Raw genomic sequence first — 11,991 nt, 5'->3', positions numbered from 1 at the left:
CCCCTGGGGACCTTAACCCTGCCTCCCGCTGCCCCTCCACCACGCTCCCCGCAGCCTTCACTTGCTTTCATCCTCTCTCACCTTCCTGGCCCTTGCTCAGCACATGGGGAGGAGAGGATTGAAACCATGCTGGGAGCAACGGGGGGGCTGTGGGGTCCCGTCTGCCTTCCCACTGCAACGTGCCAGGGAGCCCCCAGTAGTGCAGGGACGGAGACTGGCCCAGGTCCATGGCCCAGGGTGGCACCTGGCCCAAAAGGCTGGCCCCAAATGTCTTCTTTCTGCAGGGAAAGCATTTATTTGGTGGGACGTTTCATTGGTGGGATGTTTCTTTGGTGTGTTTCTCCCTGGGGTCCTGGTCCGGGAGAACTCAGCCCTTCAGACCCTGGGAACAAAGCCTGCAGAAAGAAAAAAAGGTGCGTAAATCACTGGGCTTGGTCCTGCTGGAAACACGCAGGGGAAAAAACCTTGGAAACCTGTGAGAGACATTTATTGCAGCTGGACCTGTCCAGCTGTGATAAGAAACACTCTTCCTGCTGGATTTCACCCAGCGCTGCCCTCCCCAGTCCCCGACCAGCCCTGGGCTTGCTTCATTCAACCCAGGCAAAAACCTCCCAGCTTCCAGGACGGGTCGTACCTGGAGGAGCTGTGCACCGTTTGGCACGGGCAGAACCAGGCTCCGGAGCACCCAGACTTCCCCGAGAAAATTGCCAGAGGACAAAAGCATGGTGCAGTTTGGGCTGCCCAGCTGCCTGGGGGGCTCTTCTGGCAGTGGGCTGGGTGAAAAGCTCAGCTGGCATAAACGTGCGTGGAGAAGTATGGGGGAAGCGAAGGGGTGCGGGGCTGTGTTGCGGTCCTGGGAGGGGTCTCATGGGTGCAGCTTTAGGGGCTGTGCTGGGGGCAGGAGGGGGAACACGCTGTAAGGACATTGAATAGTTATATATATATATATATATATTTTTTTTAATAGAAAAAACAACACGCTTATGGTGACACGGAGGGAAAAGATATTTATTGCCCAGGGGATGTGGGTTCTGTAGGGGCTGGGGGGACGTGCTGCGGGGGGCTGTGCCATGGCAGGAGTGAACCCAGCCCGGTATCGGGGTTGAGCTGGCAGCTTGGGGCTGGGCAGGTCCCCGGGGCTGCGTCCCTCTGCCCGGGGCTGCCGCCGTCACCGGGGTGCCCGCACAACGCTCCCCCCCTGCCTCGCAGCCCGACGCTTCCTTCTGCTAACCGCCTCCAGCAGCGGCTGCCCCGGGGGTGTCTGGCTCACCCAGGAGAGCTGCCCGCTGATGGTAACTGGTCTGTTAAAACCCTGGGCTGTTTGGTTGTTAAACAAGAGGGCGGCTGTTCCCGCTGTCGGAACGGGGTAGCCGCAGCGGTGGCTGCCTGGAACCAGAGGCAGCCGGCTCGTCTCCGTCAGCCCGTGCCCACCTTCCCCCTTTATTTTTTTGCTGTGCCCCGCGCTGCTGCCAAGCTGCTCCATCCCACCCGTCCCTTGCCCCCAGCCCAAGCTCCTGGGGGTCTGTCCTGTGCTCTGTCCTGTGCCCTGCTCGCTGCTCCACGGCTCAGCCGTGCCGCATACGAGTGGCTCCGGCTGGCCACAGGGCCTGGGCCATGCTCCTCGGGCACAGACGTGGGACGTGCTTCCACCCAGGACTGGCAAAACTGCACCCATGCATCCTCCCCAGCTCCCTTCCCTGCTCAGACACGTCTCCTCCTGCAGAAAATGCCGTGTCCCAGAGTCCCCAGGTGGGGACGGATGCTCAGCCCTTAGCTTGGCGGCCCCATTGGTGGCCCTTTTTGGGTCGATGTCCCCTATTTTCCTGCCTTCCCCTCCCTCCACCACTGCCACCAAAAACCTCAGTTCTGTTCCATTGTGTAGCAAAACAAGATTTTCACCGCATTCTTGTTTCCCGGCCAGCTCTACCCTTTGTTATCCACCAAGCACCGAGCGGAGCCTGGCGCGGCACCAACCCGCATGCGGGGTCACCGGGCAGCCCAGGGACCCGCGGCCCCGGCCGGGCTCTGGCACCAGGCTGGCACACACAAAAACCTTGTCCCAGGGCTGCTGCAGCTCGATTCCCATCTCACGTGCATTTCACTTCGACACAATGAGCGCCTGCTGAGGTTTCCTGCTTTCTCCCACACCTCCAGCTCTTCTCCCCCTTTCCTGCTGAGCCGACTGCGCCCAAGCAACCCCGAAAGGCTCAAGTCCTCCAGGGGCTCGGACGGGGACACTTGCAGCCTCTTCAGCTGTGGGATTTGGGGGATGGAGCTGCGGTAACTCGTGGGCTGCAGCTCCCAGCCCCTATTTTCCTTCCTCCACCTTGCACAGATTAATTTCATGGAGAGGTCTCCACTAACCCTGATCTCCTCCACTCATTGCTCATCTCCCTACCCTGGCCTCATGCTCACCCTCTAAGCTTTCAGCTGAGAACCCAGGTAGCACATTAAGGTTTTTGAGCCCACCAAACCATTTTGGCTGTGTCCTGGGCCCCCGTTCAGCAAGGCGCTGGTCATTGAGCCCCTCTTCTCCCAACCTGGCCTTGCCTTTCTGCTGTCCCCGCTCCCTGCGCCCCGACCACGTGCAGTCAGAGGGGAAGGAGGAGGGGAACAAGATGTTGGAGAGGGAGAGAAGATGGGAGTGGGGGGCAGAAGATGACTGGGGGGGCAGAAGCTGGCTGCCCCAGTGCAATGCCATATTCTTGGGTGCCTACAGAAACCAAGCAGGGGATGATTTGCTGAGCGTTTTGTCTTGGCCACCGTGCCTGGAAGAAGAGCGCAATATCTCTCTGGGAGACCCCAAAACTGATCTGGGGAGCTCTGGACTCCAGCACCAGCTCCTCACCACCAGCCAGATGTGGCTTGGGGGCAGCTGGTGGCCAGCGATGGTGCAAGGGTCCCCAGGATGGACGTGGAAACTGTTAGCTGCAGCGGGCCAGGGCAGTCAGGACAGGTGATGGAAGGGGATGTCACCCACCACCCCCCCATGGCTGCTTCTGGGAGGGCTCAGGGGGCTGCAGAAGGATGGCAGACATACAATGAAGTGCCCAGTGGGGTGTCCTATTTGCCTGCTGGCCCCCAAGTCAGTGGCTGGGCCACCAACATGAGAAATTCCCAGCTCCAGTGTGCCCGTGCCTCGGGGTCGGGGCCGGCGGTGCCCTGCCAAGTGCGGCACACCTCAAGCTCCTGGCGTGCGCCGGCAGCAGCCGAGCCCCAAGGCAAAGGTCTGCTGGGGTGGGGGTGGCAGAGCTCCCTCGGCCTCCAAAGGCTGGGGTGACACAGGGTGATGGCTGAGACGAGCTGTGGGTTCAGTCCCGGTCATCCCAACACCAAACCTCTACGGCGCCCCTTCACTTTGAGCTTGCTTGTGGGGGCAAATCCCCTTGCAGAGGCTTTCCCCCTCCGGGGAATTTGGGTCCCCAAGGTGGCAGGGCACACAACAGGGCAGGGTGACCCCTCCTGCCAGCATGTTCGGGTGGCCGTGGTGCTTTCTTGTGCCCAGTCCCAGCAGGGATGTACCCAGCTGGCCCCGGTGCCGTCACGGTGGGGTCACGGTGGTGGCAACCCCGGTGGGATCTGTGGGCTCCCCAGGCAGCGGGCGCTCCTCTGGTTTCTGTTTCAGGACTGTAGGTGAGCAAGTCCAGACCTGAGCCTGTTTTCGGGCAAAGGGTGGGTCCTACAAGAGGATCTCATTGCTCCAGGGCTTTCTGAAACCAGACGGGTTTCAGAGCACACGTTGAGGGAGTCACCTCAGCCCTGGCCACCAGGCACGACGCAGCTTCAGGGCCAGCAGGCTGGAGGTGGCACTGGCCCAAGCCTTGGGGACGTGCTGCTGAGCTTGCAGGGGAGATGAGGGTTTGGGGGCTAGGACCTGCAGGATGAGACCCTGGAGCTGCGCTGCCCCAGATGGGCTCTGCACTCACCTGTGCCATGCCCCTCCAGGGCACCCTGCACCCACACCAAGGACAAAATCTGTGCTGGAGGCTCCGAGCGCTGGTCCACGAGCAGCCTGGCACAGCAAAAAGGTGCAGCACGGCCAGAGCCTGGCAGATCTTCACCAGCTTCCAGGGGGCAGAGCTGCTGGGTGTCCCAATTCCCTTCTGTATAGATCCCCAGTGTACCCAGTGGACACCAGACCTCGCCCCGCCGGGCACCAGGCTCCTGCTGGGTCCTTCCCCAGGTGCTGCCCTCGTCAAAGGGAGCAGGGTCAGAGCGGGCATGGGGTCCACTGGGATGGACAGAAGGTGTCTGGTCCTGAGTCAGCCTCTGCTGGTGGCCGGGATGGTCAGGATAGGGTCTGCAGGGGTGGACAGGCACTGACCTTGCAGCCCTTCACCCTCCCCACCCCAACAGGGTGCTGGGTGCTGAGTGAAAGGGGGGGTTTCCCATGGGAGACCCCACTCCTGGGCCACCCCAGGCCCTGGGGATGTGGCTCAGTTTGGGACACAGCAGGAGAAGAGACGGGCTCATGGAGAGGGGTTGTCTGTGTGCTCCCCTCTCCTTGAGCACCCTCCAAGCTCTCCAGGGGGCTCCCGGGTGCCGGGACCCCTTCCCAAGCTGTCCCCGGGGCTCCCCGCAGCGGCCTCAGCCCCGAGGGAGCGGAGAGCCCAAGGGTCGCTCCAAGCCCAGCCGTTGCCTGCCGGCGCTGGGACCCATCCCTCTCGCATCCTCCCTTCCCAGAAGTGACGGTGGCAGGCGGCCAGCCCCACCTGCCCGACAGGTAGAGCAGGGGTGGGGGCAGGCTGCTGGCACCCGACGGGCTCTGCCCTGCCCCATCCCGCCCTGCCAGGCACTGCCCCAGCACCGGGACACGAGGAGTAGGGTCCCCCCAAGAGCACTGCCACCCCAAAAGGCACGGGGGGGAAGCCTGGGGGCTGCGGGGTGCGGATCCCTTGCACCTGTGGGTGTTACCCACGGCGTGTTGCACGGCTATAGGTGCACATGTATGGGTAGAGGTGCACGCAGGGATGTGCACGGGGTGTTGTGCTGCTAAACATTTCCAAACACAGATGCTCGGCAGGTGCACACGCAGCACGGAGCAGGTACACGAGTGTGGAGCAAGATGCAAGCATGCACAGACACACTTGCATAGTTGCATGCTGCATTACGCGTGCATGGTAGTGTGCAGAGCAAGCCTTGTTTGGGGGGGCAGGGGGCACCCCAGCAGCCTGAAGGCTGCTGAAGCCACACGGTGGCATGGGGGTCCCATGGGACACGGGGGTCTTGTGCGACACGGGGGTCCTGGAGCATTGTGATGGAGCTGGCTTGGATGAGAGCAGCAGGCAGCTCTATGTCGTCGTGCAGGGGCTGGCCGGGGTTCAGGGCAAATGGCTGCAGCGGGGAGGCGAGGAGAGATGGGGGTGCAGCAAAGGGTGAAGTGGTCTGAAATCTGAACTTCTGAAATCTGAAATTGGGCTGGATGCGGTCTGGGCAGCCTGCTCCAGCGGGAGGTGTTGTGCCCGTGGCAGGGGTTGGAATTAGATGGACCTCAGGGTCCCTTCCAACCCAACCTCAGGTGGTCCTCGAGGCCCTTTCCCACCCAACCATCCTGTGATTCTGCAATTTTATGGCACCCAGGATGAAGCGTGGTGCAAAGAGCAGGGAGGTCAGGCGCTCGCCCTGGACCTACAGCAGCTCTTTGGGAATCCTGGCGTAGCTCCTACAGCAGCCTCCACCCTGACTGTCCTCAAACACCGAGAGCAAACCCCACTTTATCCCGAGGAAAGAGGCACCAAAAGCACGATGGGGACGGGGAAAGGCGGAGTGGCCGGTGGCCGCAGCTCCCCTGCCCCCAGGGCTGTCCCTGCTGTCCCCGGGCTGGCGCTGAGCTCAGCGTGCTGCGGTTCCCTGCTTGCTGCGTGCCAGCTGCTTCGTCACGAGGCAGGAGGAGTGGGAACAGGTTATGCTAGGTCTGCCTGGCCCAGGGCGAGCGCAGGTGAGCGCGGGGAGCTGGGGGTGCAGGGCAGGCAGGCAGGCAGCGTGTGGATCCCCACGGCTCTACCCCAGGGAGACACCCCCCCCCCCCAGCTCTGCTCGGGACCCCCAGCCCGGGCAGCGCGGCACGGCCGTGGGGTGGGGATGGGGGGAGCAGGATGCGGCCCTGACCCGTGAGGTGTGGCTGAACTGAGCAGTCTGCGGGGCGTAATTATCGTCCCGGGCCGGGAAAAGCAGGTTGGGGTCAGGACAGGTCACATTCGGGTCAGATCTGGAGAGCTGGCCTTGGTTCGGAACAACACAAAACCCCACGAAAACAGCCCTGGGCATCCGCTTCCCCCCACTGGGGTCCACGGGTGGGGTGTCCAGCCCCAGGCAGGGCAGCTCGAAGCAGCTCCCTGTGGGTTTCTGCAAGCCTGAGCCTCTTCTCTGAAATAAAATTCATATATATAAGGGAAAAAGAGGGAGGGAGAACCCCGGTTACCACGCTGCCCCCCACAAATGTCTCTCCCTGCTCTGCCCCTTGGGCTGGTGCCTCGGGTGTTGGAGGGGGTCTTGGACCTGCCCCAGGGGGTTCCCCTTGGAGGTGTCTGGGCTGGAAAGGTCAAAGCCTTTGGTAACCAGAGCCTCAGCCCTCCAGAGTGCCCAGGGAGGGGGACTCACGGAGAGGTGAGGATGCTCTGGGGGCCTGCCGGTGCTGTGCTGCCCCACGGCTGCCCCACGGCTGCCCCACAGCTGCAGTGCCGGCCCTGCCATGAGCAAAGGGCCGAGGGCCAGGGCAAGCATTGCCTTAACACGGTGCCTGGCCCTTGCTCCAGCCTGGGAAACACACAGCTCCTCCCTGCCCCAGTGCTTGGCAACTTTCTCTTTTCCAGCTGAAATATGGCCACAGACACTCCCGTACACCTCTCCTGCAACCTTTGTCCGTAGCCAAAAGAGCTCTCCCCCCTCTCCTGTGAACCGGCATGGGTCCATCAGACTGGGCCAAACCCAGCCCCAAGACCTCTGTACCCCAGGGGGATGCCCGGACCCCCTTGGGACAGGGTCCCCATGCAGACAGCTCCTGGGGCAGCAGCCCAGAGCGAAGCAAGGAGGGTTTGGGACTGCTGCAAACCTTCCCCACCAGCACCCCTTCGCTCCCCTCCTGCAGGCACAGCCCCCTGGGGACCACCTGCAGCCCCTTGGGGACCACCTGCAGCCCCCGGGGACCCCCTTGGGGACCACGGGCGGTGCAATCAGCCCGGTGTTTGTGCTGTGGGAGGTGTGTGTGTGTGTGTGTGTGTGTGTGTGTGTGCACGCATGGGCAGGGTCCCAGCGCGGAGCCGAGCGAGGACGTGACGCCAGCCCGGGGTGCGGCACCGCCCAGACATGGGTTTGGCAAGCACACGGAGCTGGGTCACGGACTGCACAGCTGCACCCGTGGGCCCTGCCAGCACCGCGCTGCCCGTGGCCAGGTCACCCCAGCACCGGCAGGGTGGAGATGGGGGAGCCAGGAGCCCCCCTGCAGCCCCCAGCGTGCTGCATCTCCCCAGGGTGCTGAGGCGGGCAGGATTTAGCTCTGCTCAGCCCCGAGCTGCAAGCCTGAAAGCCCTGGGTCCCCAGCATCACTCCTTGGTGTGGCGACAAAAGGCAAAAGCTGGGCAAGGCAAGGTGCTTGGTGCCCCTGCGGGTGTTTGGGGGGCATTTGGGTAATGCCCTCAGTAACGTGCTTTAATTTCATGATGTGCCCAGGCAGCTGGGACCTGATTTTGTGGGTCCCTTCCAAGTGAACTGAACTGTCCTGTCCTGTCCTGTCCTATCCTATCCCATCCTATCCTATCTTACCCTATCCTACCCAATCTGTCCCATATTTACGGGCACAGCTCCCTCCCTGCAGCCCCACGCTGTTATTCTGCCTTCTCATCCCGTCCACCTTGCAGCAGGGGACATCAGGGCAAGTCCCAGGCTGGGCGAGATGCGCACCCCGTGGGGCTGAGCCAGCGCAGGATCGGCCCCTGCCCCTCTCTGGCACTCCAGGGAGGTCTCTTGGCTGCAGAGGGCATTTAGGGAGCAGATCCAGCTCTGTGCTCGTGCACACCACGGAGCAGCCGAGCCCTGGCCGTGGTTCCTGTTTGCCGTGGGGCAGGGGCCCACTGGAGCTGGGGCAGCCCCCGCCAGCAGCACCAAGCTAGGGGCAATGGGTCTGCAGGCTCTGGGGAGCTCGCTTCCCTTTTAAACACATACTGCTCCTGAGAATAACTCGCCCCCAAGCCATTTGCTCACAGGAATAAAGAGCAGCAATGACGGTGGCAGTGGAGACTCCCACCCCCCCCCCCCAAAAAAACAAAATAATCTCCTTTCCCCGCTGAGCTCCAGCTCAAGCAGCGACGCGTGCCGCGGCGTTTGCAGCTCCATCCCCAGCCCTTTGCTACCTGTGTGCCGCTGACTCACGGCGTGACCTGCGGCCGGCCACTTCGTCACCTCCCTGTGTCATCGGGCTTCCCGAGGAGAGGGCTCGGCCGTGGAATTTCCCCACCTCTCCGTCCCCAGGACCTGCCCCACCGCGGGCACCCGCAAACCCGGGGGCTCTGCCCCGGCTGGCCCCCAGCCGACCTCGTGCCCTGCCTAACCCCGGCAGGAGGAGGCTGGCTGCAGGCATTGCAGGCGAGTGCCAGGCTCCTGCTCTTTGTTTATTTACGGAGGTGAACGCTGGCAGCTTGTTTGGAAACAAGGCGAGCACCTCGGGGCCCCGCACGCCCTTGACCTGCTGCGGCCGAGGCCAGGTGCGCGGCTCCTGGCCGGGGCTGGGCACGTGCCCCGGGGGGGGGGAAGGGCTCTGAGCGTCCCCGTCTCACCCAGCCCCTCAGCGGGGGTCCCGACCCGGCCTCCTGCAGGCCGAGCAGCAAGGCTGAGGTTGCAGCAAGGAGAAGGAAAAGGGAGCAAAAGCCCCGAGCCCGGGGTGCCTGCGGTGCTGCACCAGGATGGTCCCCATGCAGCGCTGCCCCATGGCCAGGGCCCACTGCAGACACCACAGAATCGTTTAGGTTGGAAAAAGAGCCTTAAAATCAAGCCCAGACCATCAACCTGACCTACCAAGCTCATGACTACATGTGTTCCTAGGCACCACGTCCATCCTTAATACCTCCAGGGGCGGCGACTCCACAGATCCCCCGGGCAGCCCCTTGCAGTGCTTACCCAACCACCCACGAGGAAATTCTTCCTAACGAAGCCCATGGCCAGGGCCAGGATCTGCCCCAGCCCTGACCCGGAGCAGCCCGTGGGGTGCTGTGCCCGGGGTGGGCAGCTCCTGCCTGCCTTTTGGGCACCCCGATAGCAGAGATGAAGCAAAATGTCCAGGGGACAGCGTGATGCCACGTGTCCCCAGCATCCCCCCTCGCCTGGGACTGGGGTGAGTGGGCAGGAAGGCAAAAGGGGGCCAAAATAATTGAGGCCAGGGTTAGGAAAAGGAAGGTTATTGGCCAGCTTTGGGTTATCCTAGAGGCACAGGAGCTTCGTGTCCACCTAAAGCCTGAGCTTGGCTGTCAGACTTCGCTCCCCCCGCCTGGGCAGCAGCAGAGCTCCTCACCACACTTGGCCATCCCCATGCTCCCCACCCTGCTCTCAGCTTCCTCCTGCTCGCCTGCAAAGCCTGGCTGCAAACAGCAGCGCCCGTGTGTTTTGAGGGGGCAGAAAGCGGAAAGTTTGCTCGAGGGAGCCGGGCCCCTGCGTGGTCCCTGGAGCCGTGGAAGGAAGCTGCTGAGAGGTTTGGGTTCCCCAGCAAGGCTGGGACGAGTCCTGAAGCTGCAGGTGGGATTTAAGCTCGTCTCCAGGAGGAGATGGTCACCAGCAGGGCTTCACGATGGGGTTGGGGAGAGCTGTAGGAGAACCCCAACCTCCTGAAGCTGCTTCTTGGAGTGCAGCTCGTGCTGGTCACCGCGTGCCAGCCCTGGCCACCTCCACACACCCACTGCTAGCCTCAGCTGGCCGGGAGGTGGCCACAGGAGCTTGGTGACCACCTGGGACACCCCGGCTGTGCTCGTGACCAAGCGTGCGTTGACGGGCACCCCTCCGGCGTGGGGCTGGCGAGCCCACGTCACCACGTGGATCGTTCCAAGCGCAGACCGAGGCTTCTGCTGATGGTGCACTGGCCGCCTGCCAGCTTGGCTCAAACCAGCTCCCGGGTGACATCAAGGAGCACACCAACCGTCCCGGTCCTGCTGGGAGAAGACACTCTGCCAGCGCCAGCCAGTATAACTTTACTGCCTCCGCTTCGCCCCGCACCGAGAGCAGGGTGCTCCCGCTGTGCCGTCACCGTCACACGGATCCCGGCGGACCCGGAGAGCTCAGATCAAACCAACCCAGGCATTTGATCGAGGCAGTTTCTGAGCAGGGACATGCATGGGAGCAGCCTGATGAGCCCGTCCCCAGGCTGGGGGTGCCTGTGGGTGCTCCCCAACTGCTAGCCCTGCCCGGCAGCGTGTCCGCGGCCACTCAGGGGTGACAAGGATCTCTGACAGCGAAAAGCCCCGTTCAGAGCCCTGGGACAAGGATCAGGGGCGGCACAATTTCAGTACACGTGGCTAGATTGCTATAGACCCTGCTGCACCTATGGCATCCCCCCCTGCTGTGGCTTGGATAAATTCTGTGCCATCGTCATCACCACGAAATAGGGGCACCAGCACCCACGGGGCAAGGCAGACCCACTGCCCCGTGAGCCAGGCGGGTGAATCTCTCCCCGTCCCTGCAGGCTGCCTGGCTCCGGCAGCCCCGGCTCTCCCCACCCTGCAGCCTCCTGGCTCAAACTGGATCCACGTTTTTATTGCAGAACGGGGGAACACGGGGAGGTGGCCGTGGGGACACGGTGAGCTTGGGCCCTCCCTGCCAGCTGCCCGTCTGTCCCCACGCGCTGTTTGCTCAGCGCCGCGTGCCATGGGAAGGCAAACACGGCCGTGCAGGAGGGAGCAGAAACCAGGGCAAACAGAGGCTGGTGCAGCCCCGATGAGCAGAGTTTTGGGGTTCCCAGGGTCACAGCAGCCTCGGGATGAGGGAGCACAGCTCAGAGCACAGCCTGCACGGACCCCGAGTGACCCCCTGTCCCAGGAGGGTTGCTGCCGGTCCCTCGACATGGGAAACCTCGCTGCTGCAGCCCCAGCAGCACCCAGAGTGCTCAGTCCCAAGCAGCGCCCAGAGGTGAAGATTTTAAATATCCCCTGCTGGCCTGACCCTGCAGGTGGGCTCGGGGGGACCCTGCCTGGCAGGGCTGAGCACCCCGGGGTGCCTCGAGGTGCCCGTGTGAGCTGACAAGGACCGTGCTGGGACCCTGCGCATCGCTGCTCTGCGACTCGCAGCCACGCCAGGGCTGACCCCAGTCCTGGCTGACCCCAATCCTGGCTGACCCCTGGCTGTGGAAGCCTTTAAGCCAGCAGAAATCACCTCCTCTCACTGTAACCAGCACCACAGCTTGCCGGGGAGCTGTGCTGGTTCCCCATACGACCTCACAGGGCTGAGCACCCCCAGTTTTCCTCCTGACACCTTCTGAGCCCACCATGCTGGGGACACACCGCACCCATCCCCTCCGCTCGCACTCTGGGAGCCGTTCGCACCTCTCGAGAGGAACCCCCAGACATCTCCTCATCCCCCCCGACCCAGGAGGCTCGGGAGCCCCTGCCATGCCAGCGCTGATCCGGACGGGAGGGCTGTGGCCCCGGGAGCGTGGCCTGGTTGCATCAGAGCCCCGGCATCTCCAGGGCCACCGCTGCCAAGCGGGAGCAGACAGAGCAGTGCAGCCTTCGCGGGCTGATAGCCGCGCAGAGGTGTGTCTGCAGATAATGACAGCCGGGTCTGAAGTCCGGGAGATAAGAGGCTGGGAAAAGCAGCCGAAGGGAGACGTTGCCAGGAGAGATGTCAGGGTTTTGCAGGAGAAGCAGGCTCCCGGTGCTGGGACAGGGGAGGTCCCCCCGGGTCGGAGCCGGCGGAGGGGCAGGGGGATGTCCCTGCAGGATGGGGGGGCTGTGGGGCTGCTGGAGGTGGCTGCAGGACAGGGCACGGCCAGGCTGACGTGGGCAGCAGGGGTGA

The 11,991-nt window shown here is 63.3% G+C and overlaps 1 long non-coding RNA gene across 1 annotated transcript; it reads right to left on the bottom strand.

Moving 5' to 3' along the window:
- Positions 1-272: 272 nt before the first annotated feature.
- Positions 273-7,107, bottom strand: LOC308183283. The gene is made up of 2 exons (XR_013942381.1): positions 3,927-7,107; positions 273-395 (listed from the first exon to the last, which is right to left on the bottom strand). It is a non-coding gene; the product is annotated as an uncharacterized lncRNA (long non-coding RNA).
- Between the last annotated feature and the right edge of the window lie 4,884 nt (positions 7,108-11,991).

This window comes from Anser brachyrhynchus (assembly GCF_964034855.1).
Source record: "Anser brachyrhynchus genome assembly, chromosome: 27".
NCBI classification, from domain to species: Eukaryota; Metazoa; Chordata; class Aves; order Anseriformes; family Anatidae; genus Anser; species Anser brachyrhynchus.
The sequence above is the reverse complement of the archived record's forward strand: the minus strand, read 5'-3'. Positions and strand labels throughout refer to the sequence as shown.